General features: G+C 42.0%; 1 protein-coding gene across 2 annotated transcripts in view; it reads left to right on the top strand.

Annotated features, from left to right (window-relative positions):
* Positions 1-27,874, top strand: part of LOC126101142 (Golgi-associated PDZ and coiled-coil motif-containing protein-like) — a 482,442-nt gene that overhangs the window by 11,574 nt on the left and 442,994 nt on the right. The gene's annotated exons all lie outside the window — the stretch shown is intronic.

The following is a 27,874-nucleotide window of genomic DNA, read 5'->3' as shown; positions in this document are numbered from 1 at the left end:
GTACCTAACAAAGCGTCATATGAAGAAAGTGGTAGTTTCACATCTGTATTGGTGCATACCTTTTGCTTTTTAAGCTGGAATTGAATTTCTTGTTTTGAATTGTCTTGATAGGAAATTCAAGCAAGGCAAAAATGAGTGTATCTGTGGCTTACACTATTTGGAAGTAGTTTAAGGATAATAAGTAAGAATCATGGTAGTGCAAGTCAGCAAAACAGATAGGAAGCATGCCAAATCTTTCATAATCTGATAGTTGTAGAAAATTCCAAACAGACTTCAATTGCAACAAAAGAATAACTGTATGTAGAACCTAATAAACATGCATTATTACTGAATGAACATGATCCTCAGAAAGTGATTGGTGTCTGCCAAGTAACTTAAAATACAAAAGAAGGTTGAAAAGTACTGGTGTTTTTGTTCAGCTTTATTACTCATTATTTACTGGTGGATCTGAATGCTAGATGGTAGAATATGCATCTTTGGCTGTATATTGTGGGATTTGGTGTTTTAGGAGCTGTGCATCCTCAAAGTGGGCAGTCCCATTTGTTTCAGCACTTCTACTGGGTCCTCCTCAGGCATATACTGCTCGTTCTGCTTCCTAGCCATTGCAGGTTCCACTTAGTGGGACGTTACTTCCATTCAAATGACCACGTCTCACCCTGGATTCATATACCAGGCACATTGCTCCTTTAAAGGAAGCCACTGAGATGGATGATCAACAGAGTTTACTGGATACTGTTCAGCCTGCTGGCTGTGTTGGAGAACTATGCCAGCATCCAAGAATGAGTGGACTACATCTCACAGATGATCCGCCATTTTGCTGACTTATCCATCCCTAAGCTCTTGGGTCATCTTGGAAGGCAGCCTGCACTTGGACCAATGCATGGTGCTCAGAATGCGCATCAACGATGCTTTAAGTGCAGCACAATTGCAGGAAATCTCGCAGCTTTTTGAGTAGTGAGAGTCAGATCATGGTGCATCATCAAGGAAATTAAGAAAAGGTCATGGAAAGTGTTGGTGAACTCCATCAACCACTCCACTTGTTCTACAAAAGTAAGAGAAGCGATCAGGAGCATTTGCATTAAATGCAGTTGATTGTCCATAGCAATGGTGCTGAAACGAGATACATTGCCAAGACAATGGCAGAGCATGTTGCAATGACTACTGCCACCGCCAGCCAGGATCCAGTGTTCCAAGCTACTGTGCCTCCATGGAGGGGATGGATTGGACATCAGGTCCGATAATTCCGAGTCCTCCAACTGCTGCTTCTCCATGTACGAGCTGGATTTGGTACTGTCCGAGTCTCAGTCACATCCAAATCTGATACAGTGTGCTGCGCAAGTTGCGAACAGCATCCAAGGAAATCATCTTAGGATGTTTTAAATTGATATGATAAGCAGGGCTATTTTCCCGCCTCATGGAAGGAGGCAATTTTGATACATCTTCTCAAACCAGCAAAGGCCCAAATGTGTCCCACTGGTTATCAGAGCCTCACCTTAGTGATCTGTGTTGGGAAGGCCTTGGAGCAAATGGTCAGCTGTTGTCTGGTTTGGGTATTACAGACCAAGCAGCTCCTTAGCCACTCGGTGTAGATTCAGGCGATCTCCATCCACTGTCAACAACCTGAACATGCTAGAGGCAGCTATCCAATAGGCTTTCCTTTGTAAGCGATATTATAAGGATATTTTTTGACATCGGTGAGGTGTATGACACTACTTATTCAAGAACAGCTCTACCAATGGAGCTTTTGTGACCACCTCCCCATGTTCATTTAGCCCGATCTTATCTAAATGCTATTTTACATATTGAGTTCGTGACATGCTATCAGTTTTGAGCAAGAGAATTATGCTCCCCAGGGAAGTGTTTTAAGTGTCACCCTCTTTGCTATAGCTGTAAACAGTATAACTTGTACAGTAATGAGTGTGGAGTGTTCCTTATTTGTGGACAGTTTGTCAGTTTTATGTACCTCCTCCAACACTGGAACAGTAACTTGTCAGTTACAACTTACAGTGAATAGGTTGGAAAAGTGGACCACAAAGTCAGGTTTTCAATTTTCTACTGATAAGTGAGTTAATTTTAATTATTATTGACATTTTTAATTTACATAACTTGCAAATGAAGAGCACCATTCCATATTTTAAGGACTTGAAGGTTCTGGGCCTCATTCTTGGTTTGAAACTGTCATGGTTACCACATCACAATGCACCTAAAGGATCTGAAGTCCAGGATTCAAAGTGCTTCAGCCATAGGTCACATCTGCTCCATTTCTATAGGGCTTACGTGTGATTGCAGCTAGACTAAGAGTGCACAGTGCACATATTATTGAGTCCTTCTAACCTGAGGACCATTGACTCATTGACACTACCCGCCATGAGGGAATCAAGCTGGCCGTGGGTGCTTACGGGACCAGTCCTATCCCCAGTCTCTGCGCTGAGGCTGGGGAATAGCTGCTCATCGTGCGGTGGCAAGACCTCATAATGTGTCAATCATATAAGTTCCTCGCTGCTCCCAGTGCACCAGCAGACCATACTACTGCTTGTCCAGCTATGGGAGGCCTTTTCTCCAATGGTACACAAGCAACAAGACCATTCTGGATCTGTGTGAAGTATGTGCTTGAGTCACTTGGAAGGAAGGAAGATTTCATTTAATGTCCAATCAGAAGCAAGGTAATTAGAGATGAAGCACAAGCTTGGATTGCTTCAGGCATGGGGAAGTAAATCAGCGGTGTCTGTTCAGAGGAATCGTCTCGGCATTTGCCTGGAGAAATCACAGAAAACCTAAATCAGGATGGTCAGGCACGGGTTTTCACTATCATCGTCCAGTGTGCTAACCACTGCACCACCTTGAAGAGCCTCTTGGTGTGGAACACGTACAAACCCAAATCCATGGTTTTAAGTGACTACTATCCTTGTTACTGCAGAGGTTCACAGTAATTTTAGATTTAATGCAGTACTGGAAAGCCTGCACTCTTGCATCTGTTTTTAATACAATAACTTATGACATTTTAAATGAGTAACACAACCATACATCAATGTTCATCAACGGGTCTAAACAGGGGGCTCTGTTGATTTCTCTGTTGTTTTCCCTGATTTTGTCCTGAAGATCAGATTTGTCTCAAGACTTCATTGTCTTCATTGTGGAATTATACGTGATCTTGTGGTTAGTGGGGGATATGAGATGTGTTGCAGCTGCTTAATCCCTCACGTGTTCCAACCCCCTTAGTGGTCTTCACTCTCTACAACACTCACACCCTTCTCAACTAACAAAGGCTGGGGGAAGGAACTATCTTTTGCTGAGTGCCAGGGCACATGGGAAATGAAGTGACAGATGTAGCAGGCAAGTGGTATGTCATGATCCTCAGGTAGTTCAGTGTGCCATCCTCCTATATGCCCTCACCTTGTTGTTGAGCTACAGAGTCATGTGTTGTTGTGAAGAAGAGTGGCCGATAGTGGCAGACAATAAGCTATGTCTGGTAAAGTCAGCAACTTGGCCATGGCATACCTCCTCTTAGCCATGTAGTCATGAATAAGGCATTCTCATTCATTTTCACATAGGAGATGGCCCTATGACACATGGAATCTTGCTCAGGTGAGAGGACCGTCCAATGTGTGGTGCTTGTGGCTACAAATCACAGTGTGCCGCATTGTAGTAGGCTGTGTTTTATATCCAGGCGAGAGGGCAATGGCTTATTTTCAGACAGATTTGCCCTTTATTTTAACTGATGATCAAATGCCTGTGGTACATTTTGTAAGGTATTGTGAAACATGCGACAAGTTTCCTCAAATTTTTGTTAAAAGTTTGTAAATTATTATCAGGATGGCTGGCTTATCTATGTATGTATGTGGTCAGTCAGTCATATTTCCCTGTGCAATTATTTTAGCATTTGTCTTATACTACTTGTTTTAATTGACAGTTTTAGAATGTCTTCCCAGTTTTATGCTGTCACAAATGACATGAGCTAGGGTGTGATTCTGCAGATGACAGTGATTGTGTGTGTGTGTGTGTGTGTGTGTGTGTGTGTGTGTGTGTGTGTGTGTGTGTGTGTGTGACTTGCTCTTCCATGTTTTATGTCATTTTAACACATTTTACTACTAATCACTGATAACTAATGATTTGCCTCCCCACTATGACTCCCCCCACTGCCCCCCCCCCTCACACACACACACACACACACACACACACACACACACACACACACACACACACACAAAAACTCTTGGACATTGTAGCTTCCACTCTGAAAGGGCTCTAGTAATTCTATTAGCATAACATATCATAAAAATAAAAAATAATCAGTGAGGTTGCTTGTTTACTACTCAGAAACACATTGCACCAGCCACACTGCAGGTCCTCTATCAATGTTGCTTAGAGGCGCAGGATGTAGTAGTTGCTGTTTGTCAGTAGTGTAAGTAGTTGGAAATTGTACTGACTTGTTTCAAGAAGTTGCTTGTTAGTGTAACAATGTGATCCTTCCTCTGTAAACAGTTACCTTTGGTAAGACCTAAGAACTTTGTGTTTTGAATTTCATTCACATACAGCAGCCATTGAAGGAATGTTGTGCAACAAGCTGCAGATTGAGATATACATTATTCCAAATGATACATGTTGTCTGGGCTTACAGCTCATATTTGAAAGGTTCCAGTGACTGACAGAGAAGATAGAGAAGAATAGCCTTGCTCAAAAAATCCCTGTATAACTCAGTCTGCAGCAGCATCCCTAGAGCTGGTCATGGTTCTCTGTTCTCAGGTGACTGGAAGTTTGAACCAGAGACATAGAAGATTTTGTCACAAACTAGGCTGTGATTACCTGGAGAGAACACTAGAATCCTCCTAAATGGGCAAAGGGGTGCACTACCCAGCGTAGGCTGCTGCCCAGGTAGTTGTCTGCGTAGGATGCACACAAGACTTTGTTTTAAGTTATTGAACTTTCCATCCAGTCCAGACAATGATAGCTGTTGAAAAGCCAGAAGTAGTTGAGCATTCACAACAAAATGCGAGAGTTTGTGGTGTTCCTAAAAAGCAGTGGAGCCCACACAGTACAATGTACAGAAAGCTGATTAAAACCCAAAATCAAATGTAGTGATATTTTGGGAGCAATCTAAATCTATTTCAGCAGACTAGATTAAAGAGAAATACAAGTGGTGTATCCATCACAGTAGACAAAACCTCAAATCCAATAAACTGAAGCTGGATATGAGATTGTGTGGGCGAGACTCAGGATCAAGGGTGAGCAAAAATATACGAGGTCTGTCTAAAACATATCCAACCTTTGATTTTTCCGCGCAAAATAGAGACGATAGTGCAGCGCCACTGTACACAGTAAAGGAAAAGACCTTTATGCACATGCGTGAGTTTTGTCCCCATCTTCCTGTGCATCAGTCGCTGCCTGTTGGTCGCTGAGTGAGGTGCTACACAACATGTTCGTCGGATTACCGATTCTCTCAAGATGACTGAATGTGTTGAGCAAAGTTATTGCATCAAATGTTGTCAAAAGTTTGGTGATTCTCAAAGTGAAATGATTCGTAAGATTCAGCAGGTGTTTGGAGAATGTGCAATGGGTGTAACACAAAATAAAGAGTGGTTCAACTGATTCAAAAATGGCCGCACATCAGCGGAGAATGACCAGCATTCTGGCAGGCCCCAAACTGCTTGGAGTGCAGCTGTTGTTGAGAGGGTGCAAAATTTGGTGAAGGTAGATTGTCGTTTGACCATGCGGAAGATTGCCCAAGAGGTTGGAGTGAGTAAAGATTCTGCACATGCAATTTTGCACGATTTGTACATGCACCGAGTGGCTGCGAAATTTGTGCCCAAGTTGTTGTCACTGGAACAAAAGACCTCTGTTTTGACATTGCACAGTACCTTCTGTACACCGCCAACCCTGGTCCTGGGTTTCTGAACAACGTGATAACTGGAGATGAGTCAAGAGTGTACGGTTATGACCCAGAAACAAAAAGACAGTCGTCACAATGGAAGCATCCCGAGTCTCCAAGGCCGAAGAAAGTGCGGCAGGTGCAAAGCAAAATCAAGGTGGTGCTGACTGTCTTCTTTGATGTCTGTAGAATTGTGCATCAGGAATACACACCAGAAGGACAAACAGTGACAAAGGAGTATTATCAAGATGTTCTCCAGCAACTCCATGACGCAGTTCAGTGCAAAAGACCAGACATGTGGACAGTGAAAAACTGGCAACTGCATCATGACAATGCCCCAGCACATTCACCCCACTTGATCCAAAATTTGTTGGCCAAACATTGAGTTACAGACATTCGCCACCTTCCCTACTTTCAAAAAATGGCTCCTTCCGGCTTCTAGTTGTTTCCATAATTGAAGATGCCACTAAAAGGACCCCGTTTCAAGAATAGAGAAGAGATAATGTGGAACACAACAATGGAGCTGAACACCATTCCAGAAGAAGACTTCCAGAGGTGTTTCAGGCAGTAGAAGGATCGGTGGTCTAAGTGTGTGCAAGCAAAAGGGGCCTACTTTAAAGGGGATTAGGGTCCCAACCCAAACAGGCATTAGAAATATTTTTTCTGGCCAAATGATGGATACTTTTTAGACAGGTCTCGTATAATGTGGTGCTTCTATCAACCAAAATACCCACTCCCTCAAGTAATAGAAATACTTAAGAGGAACCTCAGATTGCCAGTATATTTGTTCTCTAGTTACTCTGTCATCTTTGGAGAATTTAGTCATCCAAGTCAGTAGGAATAATGATATTTTCTTAATTGGTGGGCATCACAAGACGTCCTGTAAACAATACTAAATGTTTTCTCCAAAAACTGTGCAGAACAGCTGGTTCAGAAGTCACCTCAGGATGAAAATGCTTTATATGTAACAGATTAAATAGACTCGACCTTTTTTTAGGATGTCTACATCAAAACTGGTGTTAGTGAATGTGAGGTAGTTGTAGAATAATGATCACCAAACTAAAATAAGGCAACTAAAGCAAGTAGAAAGATTTGAATGTTAAGTAAATAATTTAAGAAATAAACCTAATAACTCAGCGAATAATTGAGATGCTGAATCACCAATAGGCACGTAAACAAGACTGAGAACACTGCTGGCTTTAGGATGAACCATTCTTCAGTAAACTAGATAAAAAGGCAGTAGAGTTATACCTCAAGAAGAAACATTTATATTTGAGCAGAAGTATGAATAAGAACTGTGATCCAACTTCCAAAGAATGGTTGATCAAGCTCTGGAGAGATACATACCTGGCAAAACAGTTCATGATGGGATAGAACTTCCATAGTAGAGTGTCAACGTAAAGAAAATTCTGGGGAACTACTCTGTAATAGACAGAAAGAAAGGTTACAGAAACAGAAATGCTGAATGAAACTTGTTTGGCTGTCCAAAGGGCACTACCTGAATATTTTGATGGGTACTGTATCAAAATTGTACAAAACACATCTCGCAAAACCCAAAGAAATTCTGGGCAATTGGTAGAGACTGTCAGTGGCAACCACATTAATGTCCAGAGACTTGTGGATGACAAAGAAACTAAAAATTAAGGTAATGAATCAAATTCATAAATGCAGAACTCAATTTCCTTTATGAAGGAAGATAAGGGCGTGCAGTCCATTTTAATTCTCATAACACTGCAAATATGAGTTGCAATGGCTATCCCAGAAGTACCCACCCTAACAAAGAAAACACATCTTTATTTCTTTATACAGTCTCCTTTCAGCTCAGTACACTTTTCCCAGAAACCTTCAATAGCTCCTGTACCTTGTTTATGTCGAGAACCATCGAACTCTGCAACATAGCTATGGACTGCAGACTCCACCTATTCATTTTTGGCAAATCTTTTTACCACTAAGCCGTTTCTTCAAGTCTGAAAGCAGAAAATAAGCAAAGGGAGCTAAATCTTGGCAAATAAAGTGCATTAGGAAGCAATTCAAACTTTCATCTCATTGATTTTGGCCATGGTGATAACTGTGAACTGCTGCATTGTTGTGATGAACTAAGCTTTTATTTATTTTTGCTAAATGCAGCAATCTTTGCTTGATTTTGTGACTCAGATGCTGCAATAAGTTCACATAATAACCACCATTGATTGATTTTCCTTTTTGGAGATAATCAATGAAAATTATCCCTTGCACATCCCAAAAAGTAAACACCATGACCTTGCTAGCAGAAGGAACTGTCTGCATCTTCTTTGGAGCCAATTCTCCCCTTTCAATTCCTGTTTCAACTGTTCTTTCATCTCAGGTGTGATCCTATGGGCCCACGGTTCACCCACAATTATGAATCTATGCAAAAACTAGGTTTTATTGCAGTGAAACATGACTGAATGCTCAATAGAAATATCCTCACTATCTGTTTATGTTTCATTGTGAGTAAACATGGAACTCATCTTGCGCACAGCTTTCTTATATCCAAATTTCCAGTCAGTATGTGAAGTGCATCACTTTTTGAAATGCTTACGATGTCTGTTAGCTTGTGCGCTTCCAGTCGACAGTCGTCCAATATAATTTTGTGTATTTTCTTCAGTTTCTGGTATGTTCATCTCATTTAGTCAAACACTTCAATGTTCATCTTGGTAGGTCATATGGCTTTGCTTAAACTCTGCCAATCAATATTTTATTGTTGTAAATCAAGGAGCAGACTTCCGCAGAGTAGAAATATTGTCCTGCAGAGTAGAAATATTGTATCACATAACAATGAGCAGTTTTACCTATGTTTACAAATTCAGTGAATGTGAATGTGTGTATTTTTGATGGTTGCAAAACGCATACTAAACAACATAGCATTGTCAAACTTCAAACTTAGGCATTATAATATTGGTACTTTTTACTGTAGTCACTTGTTTGAAAAAATCACTGCTATCTATACATCATGTTGGATACTCCTGATTCAGCCCTTCTATATACACTGAAGCACCAAAGAAGCTAGTGTAGGCATGCATATTCAAATACAGAGATACGTAAGCAGGCAGAATATGGCACTGCAGTCACCAACACTTGTATAAGACAAGTGTCAGACGCAGTTACTAGATCAGTTACGGTTGCTAGAATGGCAGGTTATCTAGATTTAAGTGAGTTTGAAAAGGGTGTGAATCGGCACACGAGTGACGGAACACAGCAAGGTAGCAATGAGCTGGAGATTTTCCCACATGACCATTTCACGAGTGTATGGTGAATATTAGGAATCAAGTAAAACGTAAAATCTTTGACATTGCTGTGGCTGGAAAAAGATCCTGCAAAAACAGGACCAATGATGACTGAAGAGAATTGTTCAGTTTGACAGAAGTGCAACCCTTCCGTAAATTGCTGCAGATTTCAGTGCTGGCCATCAATAAGTGTCAGTGTGCGAGCCATTCAGTGAAACATCATCAGTGTAGGCTTTTAGAGCTGAAGGCCCACCTGTGTACCCTTGATGACTGCACAACACAAAGCTTTATGCCTCACCTGGGCCCATCAGCACCGACCTTAGACTGTTGATGACTGAAACTTCTTGCCTGGTTGGACGAGTCTCGTTTCAAATTGTATCGAGTGGATGGACGTGAGTGGGTATGGAGACAACCTCATGAACCCATGGACCCTGCATATCAGCAGGGGACTGTTGAAGCTGGTGGAGGCTCTGTAATGGTGTTGGGCGTGTGCAGTTGGAGTGATATATGGGACCTCTGATACATCTGCATATGACTCTAACAGGTGACAGGTATGTAAGCATCCTGTCTGATCACCTGCATCCATTCATGTCCATTCTTCATTCTGCAGGACTTGCGCAATTCCAACAGGACAATGGGACACCCCTCATGTCCAGTTACAGTGGCCATCAAACTCACCAGACCTCAACATTATTTAGCGTATCTGGGATGCCTTGCAACGTGCTATTCAGAAGAGATCTCCATCCCTCATACTCTTACGGATTTAAGGACAGCCCTACAGGATTCATGGTGTCAGTTTCCTCCAGCACTATGTCAGATATTAGTCAAGTCCGTGCTTTGTTGTGTTCTCTCTCACTTTGCAGGATTCACACGAGCAATGTGTGAGTAATATGGGGTGTAGACACTATGATATACTGAAGTTTGGATCAGTCAGGGGGCATGTGCGGTTAGCTGAAGTGGTTAAGGTGACCACTCACAATAAGTAGGAAGTCTGGGCTTGGGTCCGTTACAACACAAATTTTCATGTGTCTATAGTTAACTATATGTCTGATATAATATTGTATTCACAATATGTAAATACATTTCATAAAGTTGAAATAATTACAGTTTGCACAGAGCAGTCATTCTTCCCAAATTTCATATGTAATGAAGTAAACATATATAGTGCAGTGAGAAGTACCTAATTGTTTTGTAGAATATGAATGTAAACATAGATATGTTGTAGGTTCAAACAAGCTGCTCACTACTTATTATGTTGCTCAATGTTGTCAGCAGCAGTTTGAAACAGTGAAATTACAGGAACATATTTTAAGAGAAAGCTAGACAAAAGACCACTTTAGTCAAAAGTGGTATAAGAGTTAGTGTCACAGTCAAACTTAACTAGCTAATTGTAGTGTCTCCATGTTTCACCTATTCAAAGAACCATCAAATTTGTCAATCCTCCTTATCACTCAAAAAAGTGGACGGAGGTTGGAGTAATGCTTACTGTATATACAGCATTTGATAATCCACCCATGCCTCCTGGGTTGTGTCAAATGATGATAACCTCAGGAAGCCCTACCAGCCTTGTCTCAGTATGGATGTGGTACACCCAGAATGCCTTAGTTGAAGGCCATTTAGTGCTGTCTGTCCTGTGTTGTTATCCCTGGACACGATTCAGTGATGACCAGTTAATATAACATTGGAACATTATTGTCCTGGACTGCAAAGATTCTATAACATAAGTCAATCTGAGTGAGCTATGTGCTGATGGGCTGGTAGGCTGTTGAGGCAAAGCTGCCATTAACAGGTGTCCTCTGGCACACCTCTCACATCACAGTTATAGCAGTCTTGCATGAGTATTCAATGATCAGCTTGAGCTAACTTTTGTTTCCCTACGTGCTAGTGGAATGTTTATCCGGTGCTAGTGGTATGGCCATTCAGCACTGACAGGCTGCCATTTCATCCTGTCGATGACATCATTCAGATGTAGAATGGAGGGACATGTGGTAAGCACACCACTCTTCCAGGTTAATCAGTTTCCCAGACCTTGATACTGCTACTTCTCACTCAAATAGGTCTTCAAAGGGCATTATGAAGCAGAGTACACCATGTTCCAATCCTTCCATCAAGGGAAAATTCTTGACAATACTGGGAATTGAACTGTTCCTTTGCATACGTCAGACACACTGTTTTCTTTGCTACCAAGAAAGACATGCAGTTGGATGTCTGTGAGTCTCATGCATCTATTCCTCATTGAAAAGTCACTCAAAACTAAAGAAGTCTGTATCAGTAGCAGATTACTACCTTTAATAAATAATATATTAATTATTATTAGAAAGGAAGAAGGTAGTTTTGAAAAATTGTCAGTTTTCTGTACACATAGTTAGACATTCATGCTGGGTCACTTGTGCCAATGAAAAGGCTGTATAGTAGTGTAATATCTATCAAGGTAGTAAGAACTGTTGAAGTGAGCTAGCTTTTAATGAAAACCCTCACTGCTAAATGGCTCCTACTCTACAGTGGAGCATTAGTGGGTGCAAAATATAGGTGGAAGAATTGAATCGCAGGGAAAATCCTTGTGTATAGGATGTGGCAGGTATATGGATACCTGCCTACACAGTTTTGTAGGCCACTAGGATCTTGCCAAACTCGACATGCAGTTTCTGTGACTGTTTCTCTTTCGGGGGATTTTAATATGTGCAAAGTGTCTTAGACTTCCATTTGCTCCCCCCCTGTGGGTCTGGGGGTTAGAATTGGCCTGAGGTATTCCTGCCTGTCGTAAGAGGCGACTAAAAGGAGTCTCTCACCTTTCGGCCTTTATGTGATGGTAACCCCGTAGGGTTTGACCTCCATTTTTCAAAATTTTCCCAAAGAGCGAGCCAATTGGGAAAGGACACCTAACTTGGGACATCGTGTCCATCATGCATGGAGATCTTTAGCCCAATTTCTCGTTGTGGCATTGCAGTCCTGCTGATCCTCCATCTCTTGAGTGAGGACATCTTCCTGTGCGCATTTTCCTCCACCCACTGTGCAGTGTAGTTTTCTGTGCCGACGATGACCATGGAATTCTTTGCAACTCATATCCAGCGTGGTAGCCAGTCCATTGTGGTGGGGCTGCCATGTACCCTCTTGGTAATAGCCCCGCGACTACACAGGGGTCACTCTGCTGATGCCTGTGCCGTTAACTCCCCATGTATGCCAAGGAGTAGATGCCTGTCATCCTGGGGCATTGGGACTCCCAGCAATGGCCATCCTGCCAGGTGACCCTTGCTGAGGCTGGGGGGCACCAGTGGGGAGGGCCCCTAGTCAGAGTGGATGGCATCAGAGCAGATGACATGCCATGAAGCTGTCTCTAAGCCAGCAGTGTTAATAAACATGACCTCAAATTGTTCCCCTCCCTGGCCACACCATGGGAGGAACGCCAGGCTAAGGATGGCAGTGAAGTTCATTTGCCCCGGTACCTTGTATGTATGAGAGTTGATGGGGAATCTTTCATGGCCATGAAGCCTCAGTTTTTTGTGGAGCATTTGGAGGACAAATTTGGGGAGGTGAAGGGCTTGTACAAAATGTGCTCTGGGTCAGTCTTGATAAAACAGCATCCTCTGCCCAGTCATGGGCATTACTTGCTTTTGCAAGTTCATCACACCCCATAAGACCTTAAATATGGTCAGGGGTATTATATTCCACTGGGACCTTCTTTTGCAGTTTGACTACGAACTGCATGCCAATTTATAGTGGCGAGGTGTTCATTTCGTGCAGCGTGTCCATCGGGGTCTGAGGGATAATCAAGTTGCTACCAGTGCCTTCATCTTGGCCTTCAAGGATGACACACAGCCTGAGAAGGTCAAGGTGATGATCTACCGCTGTGATGTCAAGCCGTACATCGATCCCCCGATGCGGTGCTTTAAGTGCTAGAAGTTCAACCGTATGTCTTCCCGCTGTACTTCCAGTGTCACATGTTGAGATTGTGGATGTCCATCACACCCCAGTACTCCATGTGCCCTGTGTCAACTGAGGAGGGCATCATTCACCTTGCTCCCCAGACTGTAGGATTTTACAGAAAGAGAGGAAAATCATGGAATACAAGACCCTGGACCGACTGACCTACACTGAGGCTAAGAGGAAATTTGAGCACCTATATTGTCTGGCTATGACCACCTCTTATGCCACTGCTACGAGAACAGTTGACACCCCATCAGTTCCTCACATTCCTGTCACCTCTCAGAACCAGAAGACCACACCTGCCCCCTTGATGGTGGGGGGGGGGGGGGGGGCGCCACACTTTCCTCCCTGTTGCTCCCTCATTCACCACCCACTTCAGGAGCAACACAACCCCCCCCCCCTCCCCCAGCCCTGGCTCTTCTCACGAGGGAGGAAGGGGTCCCTTGGGTCACTCCCTTCCCAGGTTTCTGCTAGTGGGGAAGATGACACCTGCCAGTGGCTGAAGAGCCCAAAAGCAGCTGGTCATAGGGCTTCACGCTCATCCTCAGTCCTGGATACTGAATCAGTGAAGTCCTCCCAGCCAGGGAAACCCAAGGAACACTGAGAGAAATCCCAAAAGAAGATCCCCGAGACCAAGGGACTTGGGGTGGCAGCCACGGCATCTGCTGAGGACCTAAATATCACTGGACCCTCAGACACGCTGGATATAGACTGCTCAGGCAATAAGTCGGTGGCAGCAGGTGTCCCTGAGGTGTAAACTGCCTCATGGAATACTCCATGCCTTCCCAGTCTCACAATGACGTCACCTTCCAGTGTAATTGCCGCAGTTTTTTCCACCACCTGGCTGAGCTACAGCAACTGTTAAGCTGTACACTTGCTTTCTGCATTGCCCTCCAGGAAACATGGTTCCCAGCAATGCGGACCCCTGCCCTCCGTGGCTATAAGGGATATTACAGGAACTGTAGCGACTATATTCAAGTGTCAGGTGGAGTTTGTGTTTATGTCCTAAACTCAGTCTGTAGTGAAACTTTGCCCCTTCAAACCCCTCTTGAAGCTGTGGCTGTCAGAATAAGGATGATGCAGGAAATAACTGTCTGCAATTTGTGTGTATCTTCATCCAGATGGTGCAGTACCCCTAACGCCCATAACCCCTTGTGTGGTGGCACCTTGCTTACTGGCCGATGCAGAGATGAAACTTTACTGTCTGTTTGACCTCTGCCTCTTAAATACTGGGGCCGCCACACATTTCAGTGTGGATCATGGTAGTTACTCAGCCATTGATTTATCAATTTGCAGCCCAGGACTTCTCCCATCTATCCACTGGAGAGCACATGCCGACCTGAGTGGTAGTGACCACTTCCCCATCTTCCTGTCACTGCACTGGCGTCAGGCCCATGGACACCTGCCCAGATGGGCTTTAAACAAGGCAGACTGGGAAACTTCACCTCTGTGTGCTGTCACTGTTGAATCTTCCCCACACAGTTACATCAACGTGATGGTTGAACGGATGACTACAACAATCGTTTCTGCCTCAGAAAACATGGTCCCTCACTCTCTAGGTTGCCCCCGGCGAAAGGTAGTCCCTTTGTTGTCGCTGGAAGTCGCAGAAGCAATTAAGGAGCGTTGGCGAGCTCTACAGCTACATAAGCGGCACCCTTCCCATGAGCACCTCATAGCCTTTAAACGGCTCCTTGCCCGCGTTTGCCAGCTTATCAGACGATGGAAGCAGGAGTGTTGGGAGAGATACGTCTTGACCATTGGGTGTCATACATCACCTTCCCAAGTCTGGGCAAAGATCAACATGTTTTCGGATTCCAGGCCGCAACAGGTGTTCCTGGTGTTCACATAAATGGCGTGTTATTTACCAACGCAATCACAATTGCCGAGCACTTTGCTGAGCACTATGCCCAAGCCTCTGCGTTGGAGAACTCCCCCCAGTCTCTCACTCTCTCAAACAGTGGCTGGAAGGGAAAGTCCTCTAATTCACTACATGCCACAGTGAATCCTATAATGCCCCATTTACAGATTGGGAGCTCCTCACTGCTCTAGCATATTTCCCTGACACAGCTCCTGGGCCAGATCAGATCCACAGTCAGATGATTAAACGTCTCTCATATGATTACAACCGACATCTCCTCATCATCTTCAATGGGATCTGGAGCGAGCAAGAGAGCACCATCATTCCCGGTGCTCAAACGTGGTAAAAAAACCTGCTTAATGTGGGTAACTATTGGCCCATCAGTCTCACCAACATTCTTTGTAAGCTGCTGAAATGTATGGTGTGTCAGTTGGGTTGGGTCGGGTCATGGAGTCACATGGCCTACTGGCTCCATGTCAGGGCGGCTTCCGCCAGTGTCGCTCTACCACTGATAATCTTGTGTCCCTCGAGTCTGCCATCCAAACAGGCTTTTCCAGACACCAACTCTGGGTTGCTGTCTTTTTTGATGTATGAAAAGCATGTATGATATGACCTGGCGACATCATATCCTTGCCACATTATACGAGTGAGGTCTTTGAGGCCTGCTCCTGATTTTTATCCAAAATTTCCTGTTGCTTCATACTTTCTGTGTCCAAGTTGGTGCCTCCCATAGTTTCCCCAATATCCAGGAGAATGGAGTCCCGCAGGGCTCCGTATTGAGTGTATATTTTTAGTGGCTATCAATGATGTAGCAGCAGCAGCTGTAGGGCCATCCATCTCACCTTTTCTGTATGCAGATGACTTCTGCATTTCCTACTGCTCCACCAGTACTGGTGTGGCGGAGTGGTGCCTACAGGGAGCCATCCACAAGGTGCAGTCATGGGCTCTACCCCATGGTTTCCAGTTTTCAGCCTCATAAGTCATGCGTTATGTACTTCTGTCAGCGCCGTACCGTTCATCTTGAACCAGAACTTTACCTTAATGACAATCCACTCACTGTAGTGGAGACATATTGATTCTTACCACTGGTTTTCGATGCCCGATTGACTTGGCTTCCTCAGTTTTGTCAACTTAAGCGGAAGTTCTGGCAGCACCTCAGTGCCCTCTGCTGCCTGAGCAACACCAACTGGGGTGCAGATCGCTCTACGCTGCTGCAGCTCTACAGAGCCCTCATTCAATCCCGCCTTGACTATGGGAGTCTGGTTTGTCGTTCGGTGGCACCCTCAGCGTTGTGTTTACTTGACTCAGTGCACCACTGTGGCGTTCTCCTAGCAACAGGAGCTTTCAGGACGAGTCCGGTGACCAGCGTCCTGGCAGAGGCCAGAGTCCCTCCATTGCAGGTTAGGTGTGCACAACTGCCGTTATGTTGCACATCTTTGTAGTTATTCTGTGCATCCGAATTACTGTCTCCTTTTCGCACCCACGGCGGTTCATCTCACACTTTGGCGGCCCAGGTCAGGACTTCCAATTGCAGTTTGTGTCCGATCCCTTCTTTCCGAACTGGAGTCCTTGCCTTTACCACCTATACTTGAGGTCCATTCATGTACACTTCCATGGTGTACACTTAGACCGTGGCTTTGCCTGGAACTTCGTGTGGCCCTAAGGACTCAGTTCTCCACGCGACTCTCCGCTGCCACTTCCTCTCAATTCTTCACATGTACCGGGTGGTTTACACCGATGGCTCAATGACTGATGATCACTTCGGGTTCACATATGGCCATGGAGGACCTATTGAACTGCATTCCTTGCCCGATGGCTGCAGTGTTTCCACTGCCGAGCTGGTGGCTATATCCTGTGCTCTTGAGCACATCCGTTCATGCCCTGGGGAGTCGTTTCTTCTGTGTACTCACTCTTTGAGCAGCCTACAAGCTGTCAACCAGTGCTACCCTCATCGTCCTTTGGTAGCAACCATCCAGGAGTCCAACTATGCCCTGGAACAGTCCAGTTGTTCACTGGTGTTTGTCTGGACACCAGGTCATGTCGGCATCCCAGGCAACGACTTGCCGACAGGCTGGCCAAACATGCTACACAGAAACCACTTATGGAGATCAGCTTCTCTGCAACTGACCTGCATTCAGTACTATGCTGCAAAGTTTTGCGGCTTTGGGAAATGGAATGGCATAACCTCTGTATGCACGACCAATTGCATGCCATTAAGGAGACTACGAATGTGTGGAAGACCTCCATGCTCGCAGGGACTCTGTGGTTCTCTGTCGGCTCTGCATTGGCCACGCTTGTGTGACACATGGCTACCTCCTGTGCTGTGATGACCTGCTTGAGTGTTGGTGCGGCACCCGTTTGACAGTGGCCCATATTCTAGTGCACTGTCCCACTCTGACTGCCCTGTGATGAAATCTTCGATTACTGGACTCGTTGCTGCTAATTTTATTTGACAACGTCTCATCGACTGATTTAGTTTCATGTTTTATTCATGAGGGTGAGTTTTATCATTTGATCTAAGTTTTAGTGCATGTCCTTCGTCTGTGTGTCCTTTTAATGTGTTGCAGAGTGGCTGCCTTCTCCTTTTTATTCACATGGTCAGCCAGCCAAGGTAATCTGTTTTGTCGTTTTAATCTCTTCTACCTGTTTCTTGTGTTTCTGTGGTTTTCTTCTCCCCTTTTGTCCATTAAGTGTGGTTGCCCTTCCGTCGTTATTGTGGTTTTTCCTTTCTCTCAGTTTTGTGTTGTCAGTTGCACTTGTTTTATTCTCACCCTTGTGGCATTGTTTTATTCAGAACAAGGGACTGATGACCTAGGAGTTTGGTCTCCCCCCCCCCCCCCTCCTCTTTTATGCCAACCAACCAATCAATTTGGTGGGCTATTCTTGTCATCAGTATGCACTCCACTGAGCACTTCTCAATCTGAGTGATACGCCTGAGAGAGCAATGTGCAAAAGAAAGTCCAAAATAGGTGCCCAGTTATGCAGATTGGAAGTTGTGCAGCCAACTCAGTGTATTTGAGCATTGTGTCAGTGTCAAGAAATTGACCAATAGTATTACTAACATGCTCCACCTTAGAGCCAAAGCATTGATGCCGGCCAGCTACGAAAACTTTATGGAGTGACAAGTGTCTTTCTGGAATTGCTGACACATAGGTATCTTTATGTAGGTTCTTTTTTGTTCACACCTCACTTCTTTTATACTTTCAGATACTATATCTATGGACCATTCCACAGTTTGGACTTCTGAGGTTGTCTTTCCATCCTCATACAGCCTTTGTTTCCCATTGGCAGCATCCTGTCTGATTACTTTAACAAGATATGTGTCATTTCATCTTTGCTGTTGTCATTAACAAAATAACATCCACAGTAAGCAGTCCTGTGTAGAAAGTTTCCATGTCTTCTGTTTTTCCTCCAAACTCAAAACAACAAATACCTGTCAACTACAACTGAGAGAGGGCTGGAGAAATAAGCAGAGAAGAAAGATTTTAAGTTCTAAACTAGGAAATCTGCTTGTTCCCCTTGCATACTCTTTCAAATTATAAAGAAATAACATGGTCCTGGGCCTTATTTGATTTTAAGCTTATCTGGTTGCTTTGGTTTAGAGATCAGGAACCTGTTCTTAAAAACTCTGAATACCTTAGAATGTATCTGTCATATTTCATGGGTAGCAGACAAAGCATGTCTACTAGAGTTTTACAAAGCCTTCACACAGTCTTTTGTTGGTGAAATGTGTGTGCAAGGTTTATGGGTTTGCTAGGCCATCATATTTAAAAATATTAAAGTGCTGAGCCAAATGCAAATTAGATTGCCTAGTGAGCTTTTAGGAACACCCCTACTCCTAGCTATTGTGTGTCACTACTTGCCGTGAGATGCTGAGATAAACCTGTAAGGCGTCTTGGGAGACACAGTTATTTTAGAATTTATTAATTAGTTCAGAACGGATTAGATTGTAAAGGAATGCAATCTAAATGTTAAGTTTGACATCCTGATTATAAAGTATTTTATGTAGGCATGTAGATTTTGTCATTTTATACACTGATGACGTATGGCAAGGGGACTCTCTTGACTGTCCAATTGTTTTCACTAACCGTATCATCAGGAGTCACATTCCTGACAAATTTGTAATATGTAGTGAACAACTGTGTATGTGATGAAGGCACTGGAAATGAGTGTGGAAGGAGGTGGGAGGAGGGGAGATGAGGAAAAATTGAAGAAAAATATTAGTTTGTTATCTGCTGCAATTTCTTTTTGTGGCCTACAAGCATTACAACATATGTACCTAGTTGAATGTTCCAAAATACACTGGATTCCTTTCTTCTTTGCAATAGTGTATAGATAAGCTTCAATCTGTGAAGTGACATGTCCAGTCATAGAATACCTCATAATTACCACTCCAGTGGGACAAAGCTACACTGATCCACCTCTGAACTCATCACTGTCCTTTTAAACCTCCTTCATACCCCACCAGATGAACCCCCTATCCAGTCTTGTGTGTGAACCATTATATATTTTAACTAGTCAGGAACAAACTAAAAGCATTTGACTCAGTACCACACTTATGCTTACTATGAAAAGTATGATCATATAGGATATTTTTATATTTCTGACTGGAGTGAGGGTTTCTTGTTAGGGAGAATGCAACATGTTATATTGGATATAGTGTAACCAGCAGATGTAAAAGTGACTTCTGGTATGCCCTAGGGAAGTGTGTTTGTATCCTCACTGTTCGTATTTTATATTAATGTTCCTTCAGATGATATTAATAGTAATGTCAAGCTTTTAACAGATGACGCTGTAATATATAATGAAATACTGTTCAAAAAAGCTGCACTAATATTCAGTCAGGTCTTGATAAGATGTAAAAGGGTTGCAAGGATTGGCAATTTGATAGGACTTTTCAGAATTGTAAAACTGTGCATTTCACAAAGAAAAAATTGTAATACCAGATGACTGCAATACCTGAATGTAATAATTTGTAGGCATATGATCACAGAGACTCAGTCATAGGTAAAGCAGGTGGCCGAATTTGGTTCATTTTTTTTCTTAGTTCTCAATTCTAGTTTTTCTATTTTTGAACTCTGGATGCCACGAGCTAAAAGTGCTTCATCTGTTTTGTGTTTTTTTATTAATTTTCTAGTTGTTAGAATATTAATTAATCAAAAATAAAAAATATAATACAACAAACGTTTATCTATCTTCATATTTCCTCCTTCAGTGCTTTATTAATTGCTTCACACATTTCTGGAATAATTTTGGTTAATGTGCTCTGTGGTATTAGAGTGCTGTATAGTAAGGTAGAGTAGCTGTCCTGTACAAAGAAATCACAGTGTTATGGTGAACCTGTCTTCTGCACATGCAGCATTACTCAAGTGAGTATTCTGCTTAGCAACTGAGGAGCCACTTTACTGGGCAAATACTGAAATACATTCTCTTCCACCTGTAAATAATTTAAATAAGAGTTGATGTCCTCCACTTGCAGCTCTTGTAAGAAATTTTGCTGAATGCTTGTATTGTTTTGACATAAAACCCATGGCTTCACCCAAGTATATTTCCTTTTTTATGACCGATTCTCTTACAGATGCACACACAATGAAATTGTGATACAAGCAACTGCAGCATATAATAAATTGCTGTTGTCCGCTATCCTGAACTTTGACGAAAAATATGATGGCAGTGTAATATCAGTTTTTAGTGCCACATCAAAGATCTTTGTCAAAGAAATTTGACGAATATTTGATCATACTACTTTGTCAAAGAAATATAATAGTGTAATACCCACCTTAGGATTGCTCTTCAAACAATCCTGTGGCCAATATCCTTCCCTGTCTTTGTCCAGTCTGAGCTTTTGCTCTGGCTGTCATAAAATTTACTGCTTTACAATGTTAAACAAAAAGTTCCTTTTCTTCTGTAGTGTACTATATATTATTCCAAAACTGCAATCTATCTTATATAGACCTGCATAAGGTAAACCTTGATCACAGAAACAGGCGTGGGAGACAGTGGTCTCTTTATATAGTGAAACAAGTGCATACTGAATGGAGTCTAAAACTACATCATTATTTACATCCAGTAAGCTACAGCATGGCATTTGACAATGTTTGCTTCATTGCTGTGTTATATGGATTGTGTATCTCTGGTTGTTTCAAGTAATGTATAGGTTGTGGCTACTAAACAAAAGGAAGAAAGGTACAGAAAAACTAGAAGTGATAAATGGTCTATTAATTTATCAAGAATGAGTAGGAGGTGTAAGTTCAGTGTTTTCCAGTGGTAACATGATTATCATTTTAGTGTTAGGAAAATAAGATGCCTGTCACAAATATTATCAAGAATGTTAATGTACAAGCACATACAAGGGAAAAAGTCCCAGAATTTCAAATTGCAGCAGAAAGAGCTTGAAACTATTACGCAAAACCAAACTAGCTTTTATTAAAAGTATCTGGACACCTCTATGTAACATGGAATTGACCCCTATGTGTCAAGACAGGCAGACCAAGAAGTATAAAAAGTAGGTGGGGAGTACAGAAACAGTAACAGCAAAATGGGTCAGTCAGAAGGTCTCAGTGACTTCAGACATGGATCAGTCATTGGATGGTACTTGAGGAACAAATTAGTCATGAACATTGAAACCCTTCTAATGCTGGCTAAGTTGATTGTTGGTGGTGTGATGGTGAACTGGAAATACAAATTAACAGTGAATTAACAGCTACCATGCTAAGCAACAGTTGAGGTTGTGTAAAGTGCAATGCCATTGGACAGTAGCTGACTGGAAACAAGTGATTAGCCATGATGAATCACAATATACCCTGGACACTCCAGTGAAAGGGTGTGGGTTTGGCGATTATCTGAAGAACATTATCTGCCATCATCTGTAGTGCCATAGTTGAAATACAGAGGAAGTGGTGTTATAATATGGGGATATTTTTGATGGTTAGGATGTGGTCCCCTTATTGCACTTCAGAAAATGCTAAATTTGAAAGTACGTGATCCCCTTATTGCACTTAAGGAAATATTGTACGTGGAAGTATATGAACACTTTTTAGAGCATTATATACTATGTACAGCAAAGGAACAATTCAGAGATGGTGATTGCATCAGGATGACAGTGCACCTTGTGATAAAGCAGCTGCTGAATGCAGTGGTATGTGAACAGATAATATTTCTGAAATGGCCTGGCCTGTCAAGTGTTCCAATGTGAATCCAATGGAACACCATTGGTGTGACTTAGAACCTTGAGTTCATTCCAGACTCCAGTGTCCAACACAAAAAGATAAACGGAAATGGAAATAAGTATGTATTGAAAAATCATTTTGAAAAAAATCTCTAAATTATTATATTTTGTATAATAATGACTACAGTGTCAGTTAAAATATTTGCCTGCTGCTCATTTTAAAAACTTGGGAATTGTAAATAACAGTGTGTGAAAAAGAAAAAGAGAATGTTACTAACAATCACTGATACTGGAAGAACCTGAACTGTGTCAATAAAACATTAAATAGCTGGTGGTGTCTTCCCCTTAATAGACAATAGGAGAGAAGCAGATTGAAAGTAAACAAGGGTTATTCATGGCGGAGGATGAAAATAATAATTCAGGATCCACACAAATTAAACACTGCAGTATAAGAATTGGTATTTTTTCTTAGTAAAATTAAATTTATTTCACAACATAATCTGTTTAACTTGATCTTATGTTTGACTTATTTAAGCTTGCAAAAAATTAGAATTTTTAGAGTTCTGCAAAATAGGAAGTTTGTTTACATAGTATTCTTTACTTTCTCAATATTGTCAGTAACTATCATGCTGTGTGTTCCCACCCCCCATAAAAAATGTGTTCACTAATGTTTTGACTGGTGGACCACTTTTTTACCTCGTTTGAAGTGTGTTTGCAAGCATAAGTTCACTGTTTTCATTGTTCCATTTTCACTGTTATTGATTATACACATTTCATCATTCAGTATGTGGCATCAGAATAATTAACATAAATTGCTCTTGAACACATTAAGGCGCAAATGGGAAATGGTCACATGATACCATTATTAGTCAGCTGTTCCCAACAGTTTCATATTCTGAGATGCTGGTACAGTTATGAATATCTTTGCATTTTATAACATACAGTCTACACTGATTTACGAATGCACATTATTAAATTGTGGATTTTTGTTGACCACTTTTCTTTGCTTGTGATTCACTATGGATATCACTAATAATGTGCATAACTGATGTTCATGGACTGTATAAAACAGTGCTCATATCGGAGCACTTTTAGACGAATATGCTCCCATTTATTCAAAGACTCCGACTGTAAAGTGGGTTACCTGGTGCCACATTTGACCTTCCTAAGCACCTTTAAAAATGTTCCCAAAATTTTTGGCATGCAAACATATTCATGCTCTTTTGACATTCATCTCACTTTTGTCCCACAAGTTCCCGTAACTAACTCGCTCACACCCACTAATCCATCGCTGTAAGTTGCTCACACCTGCCACTCTCACTTGCCCTTCTCACTCACTCATTTAGTCCAACTCACTGTCATCATCTCTTTGTGTCTCTCTATCACTGTTACTGTCTCCCTCCTGTTCTCTCTTACAGCTACGGTTTCATTTATTCCTTGCCACAACTGCTGTCTCTTCTCATTCACAGGCTCTCACCCACTTTCATTTTCTCTTTCTTGTTATTCCTTTCGCACTTCCACTGTCTCTTCCTCTCTCAGCAATAAAAAATTATGAATATGCTCAAATGCCAAAAGTTGTGATAAAATTTTTAAAGGTTCTTAAACGGGCAGAATGAGGCAGCTGGTAGCCCAGTTTTGAGTCAGTCTTTTAATAAATAGGAGCATATTTGCCTTTTTTGTGCTATGTCAAGAATATTTGACCACCGGGTTCCCATGTTTTCCCTGCTGTAACAGGACATGTCACACACATGAAAAGAACTTTGTGAGTCAGTAAATTTTGATAGTTTCCTGATACAAAATTGAAAAATAATGCAAAACTATGTAATTCTTCACCTCAGTCAGATTTTACGTGCACAAAAATTTTGCATATGTTTCAGCACAACAACAACAAAAACAACAACAACAACAATATGGGGTTCCCAGGACGCGTATGGTGATAACAGGAACACTTAACACATCATGTTATAAACAATGTTCTCATCTCTCACCGTATTTTTATATGCTTATTTTATATGTGGAAGTAGGGTAACCGAACACCTCTGTCTCAGAAATGGATAAAGATAAAAGAAAATTTTCATGGCAGTTCTAGATCGAGATCTTAGGAGTGTATTGTAAAAATTATAGCCATTTGCTGTGCATAGCCAACTTGGAATCTGGAGCTTGCTTTTGGTACCCAAAAACCATGTTTTCAAAACCTGATAAGTGACTAAATGGTGCCACCATAAGCCCCTTAAAGTGCACTATAGGCCACATATAATGCAAAAAGAACCATCTGTGTAATACTCACACTTTGACCCTGTCCTCTAGGTTAGTTACAGTAAGATAACCCTTCCATTGAGTATACTAATCATCCCTAACCCTAGCCCAGAGGCTGTCCAAAATATCACCAATAGAACCCAGGGTATGAGCCCTGGAAAATTTAGTTTTTGTACACGACATTTGGCAACATATAAAGTAAGTGTATACTGTTGCGTGCATACTGATTTGGCAAGTCATTTGTGATTCATTCCTTATGGTGAAATAAACTCTACAATGTTTTTATAGCACTTTCTCTGTTTGACTGATCGTTTTTCTGTGCAAAAAACTGTGTTTCTCCAGATAGATCTCCATTTGTCAAATTATACATAAAAGAAGGGAAATGCACCACTTACCTATAGCGAACTAGCAAAACTGGTTATTGATATTTGATCACCGAGAGCAGTTCCCTGAACATCCCAGAGGTCTGATAAGACCTCAAGCAGGTCCTCAAGGCCATAGTTCTATCCCAAAACCTGTCACCTGAATCCATCTCCCTCCTCACACCAGCAACCGCCCTCCATTGCCCTGCACTCCTAGCTTTTACCTACTTCCTGAGCTCCACAACCTAATCCCAAAGGTCTCCCTACTGGTTGTTCCATTGTTGCTGGGAACAGTGCTCCCAAAGAACAAACCCCTGCTCTGCTTGTCAAAGTCCTGCTCAGGTTGACAAACACCTCCAAACTATAGTCTCAACCACCCACTGTAACCCCCCATCCTACATTCAAGGCAATGTTCACTTCTTGCACTGCCTCTCCACAATTCATATTCTGCTGCTATCAGATTCGTTGTTGGTCACTGTGGATGCACTGTGTTTGTAAACCAATCACCCCCATCCCCACCACTTCTTTTCTAATCCTCCTAGCCTACCACATCCTGGTCCACAATTATTTCACTTTTGAAGGACAAATCTATAAAGAAATCTGTGGTACTGCCATAGATACTCACATGGCGGCATCCTATGCCAACTTATTTAAGGGCCATCTGGAGGAACCTTAACCATCCAGTCAACACACAAAGCCCCTTCTTTTGTTCGGATTCATTAGTGACATTTTCATGATCTGGACTCATGACAACATAAATAAAAATAAAATAAAATGACAACTTTCACCCTTTCCTCCATAACCTAAACACCTACTCCCAAATCGAATTCACCTGGCCGTTCTCAACTCAAGCTACCTTTCTAGATAATGGCCCTCACCTCTCAGATGACTGCATAAATACATCTGTACATAAAAAGCACACTAACGAGCAACAGTACCTCCATACTGACGATTGTCACCCATTCCATGTCAAAAAGTCTCTCACCACCTGTGGGTGCCACATCTGCAGTGGAAAGCAGGAATTATTGAAATATACTGATAATCCTATCTGAACCTTTACTGACAGGCAATATCCTACCCAGCTCATACAGAAACAGATCTCCCTTGCCATCTGTTCCTCTGACACCAGCAAACCTGTCAATCAGCCACCATCTGGCACTCCTCTGATCACACCTAGTATCATTCTGGCCTTGATAGTTTAACCACATCCTCCCCAAGGGCATCATATACATCTCGTCCTGCCCCGAGATAAAGATATTCTACCTTATATCCTACATAAGTCACCCAAAGTAGTGTTTCACTACCCACCCAACCTACAGAATATCCTTGCCCATACCTGTTACAATCATACTCCTGACCCTGCATCCCACTGAGTTATTCGCTTGTGGTTAACCCAAGTGTAAGACCTGTTGCCTACACCCTCCCACCACCTCTACCGCAGGCGAGACACAGGCATTTCCTACCCAATAAGAGGCAGGACCACCTATGAAAGCAGCTGTGTAGCAGCTGGGCTGCATTTACTGTGCAGCATACTATGTGGCCATGACAAATAACCAACTGTTTATTTGCTTAAGGCCACTGTCAAACCATGCAAACCACGAACTTGACCATCCAGTTGCCTAACATGTTGCCCACCACAACACAAATGACTTAAACAGCTGCTTCACTTCACAGGTCATTTGGATACTCCCTTCCAACAGAAATGTCTCTGAACTACATAGATGGCAATTGTCTCTCCGGCAAATCTTGTGTTCTCGCAATCTCCTGGCCTAAACCCCCGCTAACCTATTCCCATTGCCTCATCTTAGATGTTATCTTCTCTCTTCTGTCCACACAACTTCTTCCCCATCCAGATCATGCACTGCCTTCTCCCACAAATCTTCCTTTCCAGTGTGGACATTCCCTCTTCCCCTCTCTCTGCTCTTTTTGCTCTATCTTGGCAATCCATTTGTCCTGCTGTATGGCTGGAGAGTCATCTGCCCAAAGACCTGCCTCTTTCCCACTACCTCTCCCCACTTCTATCTGCTTTGACAACTTATTTAATAGCTGAGTATCAATAGTCAGTTTCACCATGAAGTAGACATTTGGGTGTCTCTGTGGTTGTGTGTGTGGTTTTTCTGCTCCACACATCTGTGCACTTTAGATGTGTGGTTACCCTTCCCTTATTTTGTGTGTTGCTCCAATCAGGAATTTCTGTTATTGTTATCAATTTGTTAAGTTATTTACATAATAAAATAATTGATTAAGGGTATGCTGCATGTGATGATTATTATCTTTATAATGTTTTCGATATTAATAGAGGCTGTCGTTATGTCTTTCTAAGCTTACTGAGTATAGATTTGGTAAAAAAAAAAAAACGATAAATTCTGTATTTTGTTGTAAGTGAACATAATTACGTATTTCCAAATGCCTATCAATTTTAGCTGAATTGTGGAGTACTGTTAAATGTTGAATGATTGACAGTCATATTGCACTCTTATATTCATTTGCATTTGTCACACCTGGTATTTTTTCATATTAATTAAGTTTCCATGTACTACTGTATTGGCTTTTTAGCAAAGATCTGTATGGTCTTTTTAACATTAGAAATATTTACACACATCACTCATTAGTCTTTTTTTTGTCACAATTCATGGGTGGTATAGTCTTTTTGGAACTAAAATAGAGTTGTAAAAGTCACTAGGTTGCTAGTCCTGTGCTCTCATGCATTTGTTTTACATGGGTATTATCACCCATGACTGATTGACTTCATCGCCACACACTCATGTCCCCGTAATGTTCACTTGAAGATGACATTTTGAAACTTTGAAACCAGTAGTGGAATAAATTAATAAAATGTTTGGCAACTGAATTGGACTTATATTCTATAAACATCTAAAGTAGTTGCCTCATGTTTCAAGGTATTCATCTGCAAAATTGTCTGCAAATGACAACAACTTTACCGCATATTTACATAGAAAGTTTAACTTAAAGCTGTTCAGTAGTCTTCCAAGTCACTTGGTAAATTGCAAATGAAAAAAACATCTACTGAGTATGAAAATAAGTGTTTTTGGGAAGTCAATCTGGTTTCTTGTTGACTCATTCTGAAGATGCATCTTAGTAATGCAATGCACTTCACACATTGCCCATATTTCAAGTCAATCTTATGGAATTATCTGAATCTATCATATAATTAGAAACAACAGTATTATAAAA

This window comes from Schistocerca cancellata, chromosome 9, assembly GCF_023864275.1.
Source record: "Schistocerca cancellata isolate TAMUIC-IGC-003103 chromosome 9, iqSchCanc2.1, whole genome shotgun sequence".
In the NCBI taxonomy this organism is placed as follows: Eukaryota; Metazoa; Arthropoda; class Insecta; order Orthoptera; family Acrididae; genus Schistocerca; species Schistocerca cancellata.
Note: the sequence above shows the minus strand (reverse complement) of the source record. Positions and strands in the feature narration are given on the sequence as shown.